This window comes from Rousettus aegyptiacus, unplaced genomic scaffold (assembly GCF_014176215.1).
Source record: "Rousettus aegyptiacus isolate mRouAeg1 unplaced genomic scaffold, mRouAeg1.p scaffold_m13_p_12, whole genome shotgun sequence".
Lineage (NCBI taxonomy): Eukaryota > Metazoa > Chordata > Mammalia > Chiroptera > Pteropodidae > Rousettus > Rousettus aegyptiacus.
In genome coordinates this window covers 62,965,429-62,985,363 of record NW_023416287.1, presented here as the reverse complement: position 1 = coordinate 62,985,363, position 19,935 = coordinate 62,965,429, and the positions used below count along the sequence as shown (strand labels likewise).

The window sequence follows — 19,935 nt, the reverse complement described above, 5'->3', positions numbered from 1 at the left end:
GGAAATGGTGCAATAGGGCAGAGTCTATTATCAACACTGCAGAAAGATGGTCCAGACTATTCTCCTTGATGGTCAAGTGTCTTTAACTGTATACTAAGAAAACTCGAATCAGCTTTTATCTATTTCAAGCATAATTCTTAATATGCAAATGAAATTTAATAACTGAATCAGTAATGTTGATCTCAGGTAAATTATCTTCACTGCTTCCAAAAATTTCTAAAATTTATGCCTTAAAATAATTTTTCTAAAGTTGCACATGTCAGCCATAGAGCCAAGGTGGAAATTCACCTGTAGTTCTAAAATATACATGTGTTGGTGTGTATGTACGTGCATGTAATTTGTATATCCTTTTCCTGCACTTGGTTTTATGTATTTTATTTAATGTATACAATATCAAAAAACATGATTATGCTAAGTTATGTTGAGTATATGCAAATAAAATAGGAAAACTGTAAAATGAGTCTATCTCCATTGGTGAAAATACATTTCATCATTGAAGACTCATTTTTAATTGGTCCCTTAGGGAGAGTGTGATAAATAGTTATTTATCTGGCTGAAATGAATACTGTGACAAAACGTAGTTTTCACTATTTCCTCTACAGCTAACACTTCCTTTGTGTTCATTAATGTCTCTCAATTTCATTTACTTATTAGATTTTGTTGTTGACTCACTGCAAGCAATGATTTCTAAACAGATGAAACTGAATTGAAATTGTTCGATTACTAAAGCTTTATTTTTGCAATATTTATAAATGTTTGACTGTCTGTGGCTAAAAATAAAATGACTTTTGGATTTTGCATAGGTGAAAAGCTTAGTGGGTTATTGCTGTATTGAAATCGTTTGTGGCATCATGTCAAAAATATTTGCCTGTCTATCTGTAAGCAGAATAAAGACAGTGGCAGGAATAGTCATGGGGTGGTCATACTGATCAGACCAACTTCTCTCGCTACTCACCTCCAGCTTACAGTTCTGGCTGTGAGATTTAAAGTGATGAAGTTCTTTCTTTTGAGTTTCTCAGAGAAAGAAAAGTATAACTTATTGATAATAGTCCTATACATTGCAAACTAATAGAAATATTTAGTCACCCTGAATTTAATATTTCCAGACATTCATTTTTTAGTGGGATTTCAGAAAAAGATACAGGACCTTCTCTACATAGAAACTTTCTTAGTCATTCTAATAAATAATACAAAGAAGCCCAAATTGTTGCTATCATCTTTTCTTGAAAAAGCGTGCATGTAAGCATATAATTGACAATGTTAGGAACTTCAGGCACTTAGAGAAAGGAATAAAAAATCTTCATTAATAGTAATAGTTCCTAATCTTGCAAGTAACAGTTATTACAAATATTCAACTCAACATCTGAGTAGAAAAGAAATAAAAAGATAGATAGTCACACTTCAAGAAAAAAAGTAAGGGATCTTTTTCAGAATCAATATGTACAAATGTCAGGAGAATACTGATATACAGAATATTATGAACACAGAAATATATGAAAATACCTTTTTTTGTGCAAATTAATAGACTGGCAAATATATTTAAGGAGTGCAAAGATGGACAGAATGAGAAGACAAGAGTTCACTGAGGTAAACTACAAGCAAATTGGGTAAAGAGTACCTGATGAGAAAATCAAAAGCCAATAAAAAGTGTTTCAATGTTATCTAATACAGAAATCAGCTGGAGTATCATCACTGGAATCCTTGAGTTACTATGGGGCAAATAACATACTCAAGGATTAAAATTGTAAGGTCTGATAGATTGAATTAAATCTTTGCCTTAGACTTTAATTAGGAAGATATTAGGGAGATTCCCAAATCCAGATTGTTCCAGGAAATGAGCAGGTTGGATATACAAGATCAAATTGTGGTCAATACTCAGGATGTCTTCACAAAATTGACAAAGTAAATGTAGATTAATCACCAGGACCAGATGGTATCTACCCGAGGGTTTTAAGAAACTCTAGGGTGAAAATTAGAAACAGTTGGCCATGTGTAACCAATCATTTCAAAGAGACGCTGTGCCAGAAACCTATTTGTTTGCAAATTCAACTCCCTTAAAGGGAGTTTCAGGAACTTATTTGGTGAGTTTATTTTAGTAAGAGGTAAAAATAATATATCTATAAAGAACAGTTATCATATATTTTTTAAAATGTCTATTCTTTTAATTTGAAAAGAGGTTCCAAAGCCCACTCATCTTTAAAATTACTCTCCATAAATTTTATGTTCAATTCTGTAAAATTTACCTTTGTTAGAAAATTGAATTTTAATAATATATATATGTATGCATGCGCATACATGTATATGTATATTTCTATCTCTCTCTCTATATATATTATATATGTGTATATATATGTATATATGTATGTGTGTGTGTATATATGTTTGTGTGTGTGTGTGTGTATACAGCTGATGTAATTGTTTCTTATTTTATAGAACAAATAAGGGCAGTGAGAAGTGAATTTATATATGTTCTCACTAAAAATCTTCCAATAGATCCCTAGTTGTACCTAGTTGCTTTCCCTGTTATAATAGATAATATATTCCTGTTTCTGCCTAAGGTTATCCTCTCCATTTTTATACTGTATTCTATCTCTTCTCTCCCATTACTAGACTTCGCTCCCACAATGATACCTTCTTTCACTTGCATCAGCAGTATTTTCCTCACTATTGGATCAAATTCGATCTGGATATAAATGTCTCACAATCAATCTAATGAAACAAAGCAAAATAAACAAAACAAAACTTCTATGACCATAAGGCTTCCAGCTACTGTGTCCCTTTCTAGCAAAACTCCTTGAAAGCATTGTTCTCTACATCAAGTCTCATTTTTCTTGAACTCACCTTAATTATAAATTATCTTCCTTAGTCTTACTCAGCCAAAAATTACTCTCATCCAGAAATCCTGTGATTTTCATGCTTCTAAATCTACTAGTCATTCATAATTTTGTTCTAAAATTCAGTATCATTTAGGGTCCATTGGATCACTCTTGTTGTCATGGAAACCTCTCTTCACTGATTCTGAGAACTTTCTTCTTCTGTTTTTAGGATTGAACTCACTGGTTGTCTCTCACTCTCTTTTCTGAGATCTACTTTCTTCTTCATCTTTATATTTTGGAGTACCAAAGACCAGGACTCAGATTGACTTTATTTTCTATCTTTATCCATTTCTATCAGCACTCTTAGTTTCTCTTCTGACAAATGATGATTATGCTGATGATTCTTATATTTAATACTGCAGACTGAGCTTCTCCTCTAAACCCATATTCATTTATCCAGTTACCTACCTGACATCTCCACATAGAATTATAACATGTATCTTAAACGTAATACTTCCAATATAAAACTCTGGATTCACCTGCACAAATCCACACATCTCATAGTCTCTCTCATCTCTTTAAAGGTGATATCATTCACCCAAATGCTCAGGACTAAAAAACTTGGAGAAAACTTCGGAGTCACCTCAATTTTTCTTTTTATCTCATACCCTAATTCTAATCCATCAGCAAGAGCTGTCAGCCATATTTTCAAAATGCTACATTCTAAATCCTATAGCCCTCAACGTCTACATCACTGTCAGCATAATTAATGCTACCACATTGTTTTTCTTTCTGTCATAACTTGGACTTCTTCATCTATTCTTGCCCCTGACCTATTCTCAGAGCAGTCAGAGTGATTTTTTTAAAAAAATACATAAACCAAGTTGTGTCACTGCTCTGTTCAAAACTCTCAAATGACTTACTATCACACTTAAAATGAAATCCAAAATATAGCCTAACTGCCCTTTATAGCCATCTTTTCAACCCACTTCTTATCCTTCTTCCCTTGCTCATTCTGCCCCATTTAAGCTGGTCAAAATTGATAAGCAAAAAAATGCCTTGTAGTCATTTTCATTTATAATGTGGCAATTTTACTAAAAACATGTAAAAATCTTAATATAAGCAAGAAATATATAATAAATACATAAAAATACAACAACTGTTAATAACAGCACTATTGGCAATAGCCAATAGGTGAAAACAACCCAGCAACAGATGAATGGATAAGGAAAATGTGGTGCATACACACACACAATGCAATATTATTCAGCTTTAGAAAGAAAGTAAATTCTTACACATTGTACAACATGAATGAACCTTGAAGACATTATGCTAAGTAAAATAAGCCAGTCATGAAAAGGCAAATACTATATGATTATATTTATATAAGAGGTACCTAGTGTAGTAAAATTCATAAAGGCAGAAAGTAGACTAGTGGTTGCTAGAAAATGGAAGTTATTGTTTAAAATATAAAGTTTTGCATTATGAGAAGATAAATGGTAGTGATGGTATCAAAATCGTGTAAATATATCTAATGTCACTGAATTGTATAGTTAAACATTGGGAGGATGGTAAATTTCATGTTACATGTATTTTATCACAATTAAAACTTTAAAAAAATTTATAATCAAATAATCAACAATAATTTACATGCAAAAGAGAATTTACAAATAAACTGTGCAGAACATGTAAGAATAGAGGAGAAGTAGTTACGTTTTTGCTTTTGGACAAAGATATTTTCTTTCTACCACTCTCTCTTTTTTCAAACTCAGTAGAAGCTGGAAATAGTGCTATAGTATTTTTTAGCTGTATACTATTAGAAACTAACATCGTTCAACCTCCTTCATGTCTCTTTCCAAAATCACCACCAGAGCTATATTGCCTTGTGAATGAAGGTGAGAAAGACTATTCTTTTAAGCAATTCATGTGGCTGTTTTAATTATTTGATAAGGTATGGATTTAAGGCAAAATAATCAACGAAGGATGGGAAACCTGATTTTAGTTTACTATCTACCCAGGGCTATAATATTGGGTTTTATATGTATTATTTTAATGAATTGGTGTTTGAGACTATAATTGCCTGAAACTGATGTCCATGAATCTGAAGGAAGGTTCAGGTTCTGCTACTTACTGAGTCAGTGAACAAATTTTGGGGTTCCAATAGCTTTAAAGAGATAAATTAGAAGAGATAAATGTGAGAATTAAGGTTTATTTCAAATGAAATAACCATTTACCAGAAAGAAGTCATTAGTCTGTAAGCTGTGAAAACAAACAGATGCTAAAGACACAAGGTGAAGAGTGGAGAACAAGAACATGTTTTTAGAAAGGCACAGAAGTGAGTGAAGCTTACGATAAAAGGAAATTTGGAATCTATTTTCTCTTGCAAATATATTTTTAAAAATTATTCTTTACATTTACCAATTGTTGACACCCCAATGCTGAATGCACATTGGATTAGTTTATGCTTTTGTGAATCCAATAGGCCATCAGAATGAGTCCTTTTATTGGAGATTTTCTACTAAATCTCCTTATCTGATTAATCTCTTTTGTGCCAAGGGACCAGGGAATTGAAGGGCAGAGTCTACTGGCTCTTTGCCAGGCATTCAGCTAGATGATTATAGTTCACTTGAAGCAATATTGACTATACAATTACATGATTCCAGGCCTTGCGACAGGCACTAGAATACAAAGTTAAGATGTATTCTTCAGTAATATATGTGTCATACAGGTGAGAATCTTTAAGAAATACATTCAAGGCAATGTGTAAATTGCACAGAGCATTTCAAAGGCATGAATTATTATAAAAGCATAAAAGAACAGCACTAGATCATGGAAGTTCAGGAAAGGTCTTTCTAGAAGAGATGATACCTAAATTGAGTCTTAAAGAATAAATATTATATAGCCTAGGGAACAATTAAGAGAAGTTAGTAGGCAGCTGGAAGAAAATCACAAAAGCATGAAGTACAAACTCTGTCATTTGGTAAAGTATCATAAAGAATTCAGTATTGCTAGTGAAGAAAAATAAAGACTGGAAATTATGGCAGGTGAAGCTTGAGAGGTGGGTAATAATCAGACCATGAAGGACCTTAACTGTCAAGTTACAGGCTTTGGGTGTTAACTTGAAGGTCATATTTGTATTTAAACTTCAACAATTAAAAGGCAAGGTGAAAAATAACGTGATGATAAAGGTAAAACAACTATGTAGTTGGAAGTTCATTGCCATAATCTAAACAAAATATAATAGAACTCAAACTAAGATAATGGCAAATCAATGAGATGAACATAGCTCTCACTATTCTGGCTCACGTGGAAGTTACATGACCTGAGATAGGAATTACTGACAGACCAGTGGTTTAAGTGAGATTTTGCATTCATCTAAAGATATACTGACTTGGAGTTGCCTATTGAGCATTCAAAGGATATATTCATTAGGCAGTTAGATATTAGATTTAATGGCAACAAGATCAGGATTGGGTGGGCCAACTCACCAATATGTCAAATCCATGAACTCAGAGTAAATTAGGAAATTTGGTCAAGAGCCAGGGTGTAGACAGGAATGCACACTATTATAAGAGGGCATACATAAAACTAAGAAAACATAAAGCAATAAAGTAAAAAAAATAAAAAGTATAAACTGGGATTGTTTTATTATTTTTTATTTCTTTTTTAAATTTTAGGCAAGGCAACCCTTGACTGACCTCACAGATTGCAAGAACCTTGTCATCTTACAACCCCTTATTTTTTATTTTATTTATTTTTTATGCCTATAGCACTTGGTCTTCCTAGGTGGTCTCCCTTCTAAGTACTAATGAGGCCCAACCCTGCTTAACGTCCAAGATCATACAGGATTGGGCTTGTTCAGGGTGGCATGGCCATAGGGGACTGTTTTAAAACATAGTGTTTTAATGAAAAATTTGTGTTATAGTAGGGCCAATAGATTAGATGATGATTGCTACTGAAAAGATTTTTTCTTACAATTCCCACATAGAGGGGACTCTCATTTCATGAGAGTCAGATAGAGAGAAAAGGGGATATGTCAGCAAGAGACTTTTTTTGTGGCTTCTGTGAGAATAAATAAGCAAAACAGGATAAGCAGTTTCAAAATTGGCTAGTTTGAATAATTTCTGTGGGCTCTGGGCATAGTGGCTGTCCCTTGTTGTCTGGAACCTGGCACTGAGGTGACTAAAGCAGGTTGACAGTGACCCAGAGTGTGAGAATCTGATAAGGTTGATGGTTGAGAGTGGTTTGTATGTGAAAAGCATGTTCCCAAGAAGACTTATCTCAAAGAGGTGGGGCAGTAAAGAAGGAGGTAGGAAGAAAAGGCAAGGCAACTGAGGCATATTATCAGGTTTGTATGGAACAAGGAGCATTTGGCATATGACTACAGGGTAGATGTTAAAGCATGAAGTTTATGGAAGCCAAAAACACGATTGAGACAAGACCCAAGGCATGAAAGACGTGCCTCTAATTTCTAGAGAGGACTTTAAATATTAAAAAAGATTGACAAATCAAAGAAACAATCTGAAAAATGGTATTGTTGAAGGCCTGTTATATGTTAAGGATTGAACTGGGTGCTAAACAGTAACTTCTGCAAATGATTGAGAATACATTGGCAAACACAAGAAGCACATGTGACATTGTTGTTACTTCGGGCTTTACTACCTGGCCTCAAGAAAAGAAAGTTACAGAAAAAAAAATGTCTATACTTCCTTCTCCATAAACAGAAATACTTAGCATACTTATTAGCCTAGAGGGGGCCAAAATTAATTAGAAACATGATGAAGTTGTTAACAAAGGGCGATACATTAAGAAATGTTTCAAGGAGCTTCAAAACGAAAAATTGATAGCCCTCGGATAAGTTTGTTTATTCAGGTAGTTAAACGATTCATCACTGCAGCATCTGGGTGTTTCACATCTCAGAAAAGCATCATTACTGAAAAAAGAGGTAATTTCAACAAAAAAGCAAAATAATTGAGCTGAATTGTTGCCCGCAGGACTGAATGACCCAAAACAACACAAACCTTGAATAATTATAGTGAATAATAAAGAGGAAGGTAAAAATGTTAAGCAAAATAGGGGAAACTTGGATTTATTAATGACCTTAACTCATCACTAGTTTATAGTTCCAATAGATTATTTCTAAAAAGTATTCTTGAATATTTGCAGGGGGATTGGGCTGATTAACTGGATTGCATTAGAAATAAGATTTGCCTGAGTTTATTTGAACTTTGCCGCTGTCCTGTTATGTTTAAGAATGCCTCATATCTGGATTACAGCATTAAATAATTTTATTAAATGAAGTTTCTTTCCTCTTCAATATAACTTTTAGACACTGTCATATTAATCTGGCAAGGACTCCATCCCCATAAATGAAATTAAATTTGTTTCACCTTCCTTAAAGAACCTAGTTACATACAGGTTGTAACCATATGACCTCCAAAGCCTATATCTGTATTTTCATTGGTCCAATCAATAATATCTATTTTTTCTTAAATTGAAATGCTTTAGCTCACCAGTGACCAAAGACGCCCTTGTCTTTATTGCCTTACAATAATACATTCCATAGATTTAAATATTGCAGCCTCCACTTCTCCCCTCCCATCCTCCTATCACCCCTTCCTCTCTACACATAATCTAACTTAAACCACAGTAGCAAGCTTTTAGAATTCTTCTTAATTATTCCCCAATACACACACACGCACGCACGCACGCACGCACGCACACACACACACCTTTCTTACATGTTTAATTAAACCCTTTTTTCATTTTTTTAGTTTTTGTTTAATTTTATCTTTTTTTTTTTTTTTTGGTCAATCTCTTTAACCTGTGTTTCAATTTTCCTAATACTATTCGAATTCAACATTTATTTGGGAGGAGTGAATATTTTTTGAAATCTTTTCTACATTTGGTCCTCTGAACACCTACTTTTGGCTAATCCCAAACTTAACCTTCACTATAAAGACAAACTTAAGATGCAGTTCTCCATACTTTTTCTCCATTAATTTTAATCCTTGCTAAATTAATGTTGTATTTACTTACGTTATACCATTTAATTTTTATTTTTAAATTATATTTAATTTCTTCTCATTGTCACTGTAGAGGAAAACATTTTTTCCTAAAAGTTAGTTAGTCCTCAAAGCCAGAAATTGCATCTTTTATTAATATAGCAAAACACAAAAATGTTAACAATATCATAAATTCTCAAATATTTGTGAAATGATGAATTCTTGTTGTCTCTGCATATAAGATTATTTTGTATTTTTCATTAAAAAATATATTTCTAATAAGTTCCCTGGACAAATGCTAGTATAACAGGTTCTGTGACCTTCTCTACAGATCTTATATCCTAAGACCATAATGTAGAGCCTAAATGTAGTGATGTGAAATGGTAGTTTGATTTTTACCTGCTTATGTTCATGCTTGTATTTTATTTCATATTTTTACTTTTAGCTCCATAGGCATTGAGAAATTTGATAATACGACATCTAATTGTAAATTTACTAATCGAAGAAGTAACTATTATCCAGTTGTGAAGTTAGGAATACTTACCAAAAGTTCCTTGTAGATCAAAATGCCTCGAAGTAAAAAAAATTGTTAAGATGACTTCCAAGAAGCAAGAATATGGTGTGTGTGTCAAAAAACAGCAACAAAGACAACAACAAAAAATGTGTCAAGATGATGTCAAGTAGTTGAAGTGCTTTTGTTTTCAGATTATTTTCTAGTTTCAAAGAAACAATAGGATCATATATAAAAGTATTTTTTCACTAATAAATTTATCATTTAGGATTTGTATCTGTAAAATACCTAAAGCACAAGAACAGGATGAAGCACACTGACATTAATTTAGCTTTGAAAAGTTTTTATTTTTGTTAATGCAGCGGATTAAAACCTTTATGTGCCATCAAAGCAAATCGATCTTTTTTTTTTTTTTTTTTTTAATAGACTGTGATAGTAAAGTGCATTCCTGAGTGTGAAAATAGAATAAAGTTTTCTCCCTCATCTTTAATAAACTCTGCTTGGAGCTCTATAATGCCTGCTGTTTTTTTCATAACTACAGATTTGTAGATTCAAAAGTTTAAAATGGTTTATTCTTTTATCAAAAATTCAATCATACAATTTATTTGCTGCCAGCAAGTTGCAATTAGATCTCATTCGCTACCACGTGGCTGAAATAGTGCATAAGTGTGTTAGAAATGGTGTTCAACAAACGTGAAAGATCCCAAGTCATCATTAAAACAGTGAAATTGAATTGAACTAACAAATAAATAAAGAAGTTAAAAGATCTAATTCTCTTTCCAATCCTCAAAATAATAAATTCTAAAAATATCTGGGGCAGAATCTTCTCATCTATGTCGTGAGAAACACTGATAATTTGATGAGTAATAGAGGAAGAAAAATAAAATGGTATCACACAGTATACCAATAATTACTGTGCTCTAGTCTGTAACACTTTGTTGGCCCATGCAAGGTGCACATGAGAAGATAAGTGGTCAGGTGGTTTTGAAGGCAAAACATATTGAGAATCACAATAAGGTAAACATCAATTATTTTTCACTGTAAACTCTTGCTTCATTTATAAACTCATCTAAACTATAATCTCAACAGTTTTAAGACTATTTTCCTTTCCTTTTCTGATTAAAATGTAAAAAGAGAAATAACAAAATTCTGATATTTTCTTTGTTCACTAAACTTCAACTGTTTTGGTGGCGCTTAGTGCTCTTTTGTTAATTGAATGATAATTAATTATTTCTTCTCTTTCGCTTCTCTGTATTTGCCACACTTTATTATACTTATTCTAAGTCAATTTTAATGAAATAAAACATTATAGATGAAGCTATAGTCACTTGTATTCCTCATCCCAAATTCCATCCTTTTGCTGCGCTTTAAGCAATAATTAACACTCATTGTGTAACTTTCTAGTATTTCTCTTGACTGTATGTGTGTACGTGTGTGTGAGAGAGCAACATATAATATTACTTTATGTAAGTTTTATTTAAATACCTTAATTTCCTTTTTCATCATTATTTTGCCCTCTATTATGTCAATATATGCTAATGTAATTAATTCCTTGTCTTCTATATATAGTATTCCACCATAGAGTTGATATCACATTTTATATATGTTAGTCTGATGATGAAAATACGAAATTGTTTCCAATTATTTCTTATTACAAAAGGAGCTAAAATTGAAATTTGAAGTATTTGTGAACCTGCACATCATTTTTTTTTTAAATAACAAAATGATGTGAAGTAGAATGGTTTGAAAAAGATGTAATTACAATTGGTTCTTGACAAATTTTTTTCTCAAATTACTGTAACCTTTCATATTCCCATAAGTACATATGACAATTTCTCTAAAACTCTTTCTAATATGTGACTTTATTATTTTTTAAAAACTTTGGTCAATATAAATAAGAAATATATTTTTTTTGTAAACTGGCACTTCTCAAAATATTAAAAAAATTTTTGGCATATTTTAATATTTTTTATTGGACTCAGGTTCTTCTTCGGTAAATTGTTTATTATTAAAGCTTACAATTTTTTTTTCTACTAAGATGTACATATTCTTTGCTAATAAATAATAACCATTTTATTTATAACAAAGTGGCATATATTGCTACCTAGTCAGCCTTAGCTTATCCTTTATTTTTATTTTTATTTTTTAAGTTAAAGTTGACATTCAGTATTATTTTTTATTAGCTTTAGGTGTACAGCATAGTGGTTAGACATTTATATAAGTAAGGAAGTGATCACCCTGATTAGTACCCATCTGGTACTATACATAGTTATTACAATTTTATTGACTACATTCCCTATGCTGTACTTCACACCCCCAGGACTATTCTGTAACTACCAATGTGTACTTTCTAATCTCTTCATCTTTTTCATCCAGAGCCCCAACTCCCATCTGGCAATCATCAGTTTATTTTCTGTATCTATGAATCTGTTTTCATTTTTTAGTTTATTTTGTTCTTCAGATTCTGCATGTAAGATCATATGGTATTTGTCTTCCTCTGTCTGACATTTCACTTAGCATAATACCCTCTATGTTCACTCTCATGTTGTTGCAAATGGTAAGACTTCATTTTTTTTTTATGGCTGAGTAATGTTCCATTGTATATATGTACCACATTTTCTTCATCCAATTGTCTACTGATGGGCACTTAAGTTGCTAGCCTTAGCTTATGTTTTAACTTTATTTATCGTGATGTTATTCATGTAGAAGTTTATTGTTTTCATAAAATCAAATTCATCAACCTTTATTTTATAAGATTAGTTTATGTTTTGGATTTAATAAATCATTCTCTGATACTTGTAATATTTTTAAATTTTATTTTTTCTATTGAGTCATTTTCTTGATCTGGAAATATGTTATATAATGTAAGATAAAGACTAAATTATTTTTTTCTTTATGAAAAGACTATAATTCTAACATCATTTATTTAATAGTGTTACTTTAGCTCACTGATTTGTGATGTTCCTCCACCAAGACCTTTTATTGCTTGGGTCTATTTCTAGATTCTTAATTACATTCCACTTGTATATTATTTATTTCTAATCCTGAGTCACACTTATAAAAAGTTGTGTTGTGCTATCTGGAAAGAAGGAAACTTCCATTATTCTTTTTTATATGTGCTCAAAATTATCTTGGTCTCATTTTCATGAAATTTAGCATCTGTTTGTCCAAGATCTATAATAATATTTTCAGACTTATGTTATAATTACATAGCACTGATAAATAAATTTGGGAAAGAATTGACTTATTTATGACATAAAATCTTTCATTCATAAACTCGTTATATATTTTTATGTATTCAGAGCTTTTAAAATGTTTTTCAATTCTTCATAATCTTTTATTTCATAAAGAACTTTCAGATATCTGCCACCAATTTTCCCCCTAAATATTTTAGCTTATTTTCATATTGTACATTAGGTCATTTTTACTGCTCTATTTTTAAATTATTACTGATTGTTGATCTTAAATAAGACAAATTTGCTGAGTGTTCTTGTTAGTTATAATGATTTATAGATTATCTTAGTTCTTCTGAAGATAATCACAGTCTGCAAATAACTATGATTTTTGTCTTCCTTTAAAGTATTATTGCCTCATATTTGTTATTCTATCTTATGTAATTGGCTAGCTGCTAGAGTTCAGTGTAGGATGATTGGGATTTAGAGTTCAGTCTTTTATTGAAATTTGTAAAAGTGTCACTCTTCTATATGGTGTTTAAAGTAAGGTTTTGGTACATAAACTTCATCAGGTTAAGGGGATTCCCCTGTATATGTAGCTTGATAAGAATTTAGAAGATGAATTATTTATTCTATTAAGCATTTTGATGCATTTTTAGAGATATTTTTCATCATTAATCTGCTAAAAAAGAACTTATAGAGATACTATTTTCTAAAGCTAGAATGTCCTTGCTATCCCGCGATAAACCTAGAAATATATTAACTTGATAAAGGTGCATTCAATTTTAAAGTTATATTCAATATTTCACCTGTGTATTAAAATGTAACATTGCTTCTAAGTGTTTTTTTTTTTTTTTTTCACTCTTTCACTTTTTTGGGAAGCCAAGAAGAGACCTAAAAAATAATTTGCATGACTTTTCTTGTATTTTTCTTTTATGCCTGGAAAAACTTTTTTACAAGTTGGATAGTCTTTGTCCTTTAAAGATTTCATAATCTGTAAACTGTATTTTATTTAATATTTATTTATTTACATAATTATTTAATAAAATAATATTTTATTATTGATTTTTTATTTTTAATTTGGGTTACTTTCTGTAATAGGTTACTCCCTACATTATATATTTTCTAGGCCATGGACTGGTACCAGTCTTTGTCCTGTTAGGAACCAGACTGCACAGCAGCAGGTGAGTGGGGACAAGAAAGAGAAACTTCATCTGTTCCCCAGCACTAGTATCACCACCTCAGCTCCACCTCGGATAGTTGGGCATTAGATCTCATAATGCCCGGTGCCAAAAAGGTTGGAGACCACTCTGCTCTAGATAATTTTTCAGTATTTTATTTTAAATATGACATGTTTTGCTATAAAGGTCAGAATGTTGGCCCATTCCTATAAATCTATTTCTATAAATAATACTCTAATGAGATTTAAGAAGATATGCTTTATTTAATGTTATGTTTTATTGCCTCATTTCAGAATTATCTCTGACCAATATCAATTGATTTCGCATATCGCTCTTGAATAAACAGTCTACCTGCTAATCAAATTGATAATTCCCTTTCTATGACAAACATTGTACACTCTTGTTTTCTTGACACACTTAATAAATGTTGATTGATATAAATTGGTTAGTTCAAAGCAATGTACCTTTTTATGACTATTTTGCCTTCAGACAAATACTTTAAAAATCATATTCCTACTAGTACAAAATATATTCTAATTTTAATTAGAATATTTGTTTGTAACTGATGCTATTTGATTTTAAGGCAGTCAAATGCATGGATTTTATCCTAACCCTCAATTTTCAAGACTTGTGCCCTTTGGGGCTAGTTCTAACATTACTTCTCCCATGCATTTCTGCTAATACCATAGAGCAATTTTTCTACATTTTAAAATGCCGTGTAACAAAGGCTGATTATTTATTTATTTGTTTATTTATTTAGAGTCTCTGCTGACAATACTGAAATAGAATCATACAGAATGTATTCTTTAATGTCTGGTTTCCTTCATTTTCTGATAAGATTATTTTTTAGAGCTTAATTAAGATACAACTGATATATAACCTTGTGTGTGTTCAAGGTGTACAAAGTGATGATTTGACATATACATGTTATGAAATTATTATCACAATAATTTCATCACCCTCACATAGTCAATATTATGTGTGCATAGTGAGAAATTTTAAAATCTACTTTCTTAGCAATTTTCAAGTATACAACATAGTATTGCTAACTATAGTCACCAAGCTAACCATTAAATCTCCACAACTTATTCATCTTATAACTGGAAGTTTGTACCCTTTGACAACATTTAACCATTTCCCCTACCCTCCAACTCATGCTCCTAGCAACCAACAATTTGTTTGCAAAGGATTTATAGAATTTTATAATTGACATCAATATAATCTCCAAAATTAATTTTGAATGATAAAAGAAAGTCATACATTAATACATTATGTTAATTTAAAAAAATACAAAGTACTTATTTTTATCACTTATATCCATTGATTAAACAATAAAGCCATAAAGAAAATCAAGGGAATAATAAATGAAAATTTAGAGTAGCAGAAAACTTTAGGGGAAAAGAGAGGTATGAGATAAAAAATCATGCACTGGGATGTTTTATTTCTTAAGACGAGTGATGAAATATTCATTTTTATATTTTTGCATTATGGATATTACAAAAATACTCATTAGTTTCTTCTATTTTACCTTTAAACATTTAATAGTAAAAATTTTAAAATATTAATACACTATATACCCATATTTTAACTTCCCAAATTAACTCCAGCAATAGTTCCTACTCAAATTCAGCTGTTTATCCCAGTAACTAAGTGATTGAATAGAGATAATAAAATTCTTAGATATGGCATATGATTTCTCCAGAACTATCAAATTAATTTTGTGCCTCTTGCCTTGAATTTGGAAGTGAAATAATAATAAAACAAATTGGTTGTTTGAGGAAAATTTCTAATGGCGCTGGCAGAAGTAATTCCTAAGAACTTAACGAGTTTGGCTGGGCTTTACAATTTAAGCAGGTTAATCAGATACTCTCTGGTGGTCATTAGATGAACCTAGAATTGAGATTCAGTTTTAGATCAATCTTCTGATTGAGTACCAACATTATATTATCAGTATAATTGTCTTAAAAATTTACTTTTCAGTTGAATCAAATCTAAGTCTCTTTTTACCAGGTTGTGACAAATAGAATTATATATCTCTATAGGAGTACAGTAAATGTCTATCAGAGTCAGTCTCCTTTGGTTGCAAATTGTCTTTAATTTTCTCCTGAAATAGTAATTAAAAAAGAAAAAGCATTTACTAAATAGACCACAGAATACCAATACCATAACATGTTGAACTTGAAGTGTTAACACTATATTTGACATATCTGAAGCAATGAGACTATTGCTTTATTAAAAACTATAATAATCAATCTTCAGTATTATAAGTTTTTTCTAGGCCATACTATACTGTTAAAGAAAGAATTTGTGGGTATAAATAAATCTCATCTAACATATCCTTAATTAAATCCAAACTTTTTTGATATCCACCATGTATTATACATTGCTTTAAATTAATTGTAATTAATCTTTAATTCTAAAGGTCCAACTTTACATACATTTAAAACTTGATGAAGAGTAGCTTTCCATCAATGATTTAGATAAAGGAAGAGTCCCTTATTCTTACATAATGTTATCTCAATAATGCACAGTGTTAGGCTAGAACAATAACCATAACTTTTAATAAATTCTTATTTGGAGACTTTTCTAAAATTGCATAACCATATCTCCCTATTTTAATTATATTGACCTTTAATTTTTCATAAATACATTTATAGTATGATAGCACATTGTGTACCAGTATCCAGTAATCCTTTACAACACTAGGTTATTTTTAGTAATACAGATGATCTTGATTTTCCTGCTGGAGTCTGCACAGGAAAGTGCGGCCATCTCATTTCTTGGAACCATGATTCCCTCCTTTATTTCATATATTTTTAATCAACATGAGTCCCAGGGAGTGTAGCTTTCTCTTTGGGTCATTATCAGATTTTTAATATTCATCAGACCTAAGATAATTTGAAAAATCCGATGTGGTATTTATCTAGTTTGAGGAATGATAGAATAGCCAAATCATCTATTTGCTTACTGTGATCCATTAAAATGTTAGTATATATTCCACCTATCACCTTCTTTGGGCAGTTTTTAATGAATCATCTGAACAATTCCACTGTTTAATTGTTTGAAAGTTTTCTTCACTTTTTATTTTTGTTTCCTTTTTTTTTTTTTCTGAATAAGTTCTATCTTTCTCCTCATTTGTGGGAGCTGAGCTAGTAGATTCCCACAAGCCTTCTTTATATCACTGTGCTCACAACACCAACTGCTGCAATAACCGAGTGAGGTTGTTGAAAGGACCTGTAAGACTTCACTGAGCATCCTCATATAGGCTTTTAATAAAGGTAACATCTAGCAGGTAAACACAGAGAGATCTAACAAATTTCAGGCACAATTCCCAGGGTCCTTTCTTAGTTACACAGGATGCTTTATCTTCAGATTCTAACTAATATGATATGTGCAAAGAAACCTTAGTCTCAAGGAGACCAAGGTACAAATTTCCTGAGGTCTTTTGTACCTCCTTGGTCATAAAACTAGGCTAGGGAACCAGTCAAATAAGGTGCAAACAATTAGTCTATATATTTATAGTAAATAACATAGACAAATTAGCATGGTGTGACTCCAGGGAAGTTTTGGACTTTATACAATGTATTTTAAATCACTAGCTAGTACATTTTATCCCTACTTTGGCCAAAGGTCAGTAGCAGACTTCTAGAAGCCTCTGGGGATAAGCATAATTCTATACTGGAAATCAGTCACAAGCTAACTCTCTCCTATACACATTGTTTATGATTTTGGATATCTCTTATTTCATTTTAAAAATACTTACAGAAGAATAAAAGAACATGGTCTGTATGATGATTTTTGAAATATTTCAAACTGCTTTAAGACCTAGAGATTGTTTGACTTTCTTGTAAATGTTTTTTTGTATGCTTGAGAAGGATATAAATGGTATAATTTCTAGAACTAAGTAATATATAGATATACAATATGTCTTTTAAACCAGTTTGTTGATTAAATTGATAAAACTTTTTAAAATCTTACTAATTATTTTGCCTACTTCATCTATTAGTTGGCAAAATAGAGATGTTAAAGGGATTCTAACATGCTGGATTTGTCCACATACACATGTAATTCTGTTAATTTTTTCCCCTGTATATTTGAGGATAGATTATTATACAGGGGAACACCCAGGTAAAAGAGTTTTATATCATTTTAGTGAATTTAAGTATTCTTTTGCTATACAATTACTATTTTTCCTTAAAATATATTTTATATGATGTTACCATCAGTGCATTTTAAAGTTATTTTTTGTCCTGGTGTATGTATTCTAATATTTTATTTTCAACATTTCTGTGGTTTTATATTTAAGTCTTTTTAAAAATAAAATTATGTAGCTATACCTTTTAAAAGTCAATATTAGGATATCTGTCTTTTAACTGGCAACTTAGCTTACTTTACATTTGTTGTGATTACTCATTTATTCTCATTTCTGCTTTCTATTTATCCTGATTTTTTTCTCTACTTCCTTTATTTTTCTCTTACTGCATTCTTTTCAATTGGTAGATGTGTTTTCTTATTGTTTTGGAAGTTATATACTTAATGTTTATTCTTTTTTAAAAATACAGGCTTACAAAAATAGAGTTAATCAAAATGTCTACTTTCTCCAGATCACTTTAAAACTGATAGTAACCTTCCCCTTTTAAATACGGATTTGGGAAACTACCTCCCAAAAGGGTGTATACACCATTGGCTGAAAGGACCTCTCCTCTTAGTGGTTGTATCATCCAGCTCTATGCCCATTTAATTTTCAGTGAATATTCCAAGAGATCTCAGCTGTGTAGATCTGAATATAACATGGTCATATTAATGACCTGACTCTTCTTGGTAATATAACCAGCTTTTGAAAACAGAAGCTGTGCCTTTATCTGCAGAATACTATAAAGTCCACAGCTTATTTCACAGTACTTGTGTGTGTACATTTCACATAAGAACGTACTTTCTTTTTTTCCTCTGCTTCTTTATAGTTCCTGAGATAACGTAATAACTTCCAATGTAATAGAAGTTCTTTATAAAATTTTCCACGTTTAGACATTGCTGTTTGTAATAGGTAATAATGCATTTTAAAAAGTGGAAATAAATTTTTTTGTGTCAAGATGCAACCATTACCTTCTAGGCAATAGTTATATTGCCTTCATTTTATTGATTTGTTTATTCTCTATAACCTACCAAATTATGATACATATAGTGATGGGATTGCAACAGTGTTTTAATACTAAAATGTACTCAACATGAGCCATTTTAGGAAAAAACAAAATTGAAAACCTATAAGCAGAAACCTATATTTTTAATAATCAAAATGTAAATGGAATATATCTAAAACCATGTTCTCACCAACCGATAAGCACATTATACTAACAGCTGTATGGAATAGTTAAAATTCCAGTTTTAAAACTAATGCTTTAAAATGATCATATTTTTTAATAATGTGTTCAGAATCATTTTATTTTTCAAAAATCCATTTTGTTTTGCATTCTTTTGTTTCATTTAATAAGGAGTTAATGTTTTCCATATGAATACTTTTTTTCAAAAAAAATCAGAATTAAAGTTTTCAACTTAAATGTAATTCAAAAGCAAAGTTGTTTTTTAATGCATTAATATATTACTATAGTTTGCTTTGGCAAACATTTTATTTATTTTTGTCTTTGAGGATTACCTAGTTTTTGCTCAGTGGCCTAAAAATATGAAATTTTGCTCTCTAATTGGGGATTTAAAATCAGAATTTATTTTTTATCTTTAATATTTGTGAGATTTTATGTCTCTTCCATTGTCATAAGAGGGTATCAATATGCTATTTTTTGTTTATACTACCTCAACACCTAATTTCCATATTCATTTCTAATGAGTTTAAGAGGTCTCAATTGTTTTATTGCAGAATCTCACCAATAAGAACCATCTCATATTAAGTTGAAATAATCAGGAGACGGTCAATTGATTTTACTATATCTAATTGGAAATTTATAACCTCATTTAATGCTTCTATGATCTAAAATCTGATTAATCGCATAGGGCATATTTTACTTAAGAAGTTTAAGGCTGATATCTCAAGTAATTATGACCAATTTTGAATAAAAGCAAAATAAAGAATTTCTTCTTTTTTTTTTTTTCAATATTGTGTTATTTTGTACAGCTTTAAAATCAAGGAAATGTATACTTACCTGGCAGGGGAGATATCATGATCATAAAATCAAGGAAATGTAGAACTCTGCCTTTGTCTTTAATATGTTTACATTTTGCCTGGAAAGTAGCAGTTAG

The 19,935-nt window shown here is 30.9% G+C and overlaps 1 pseudogene; it reads right to left on the bottom strand.

The window, feature by feature from the left end:
- Positions 1–6,577: 6,577 nt before the first annotated feature.
- Positions 6,578–6,696, bottom strand: LOC118610540 (annotated as a pseudogene).
- Positions 6,697–19,935: the final 13,239 nt, after the last annotated feature.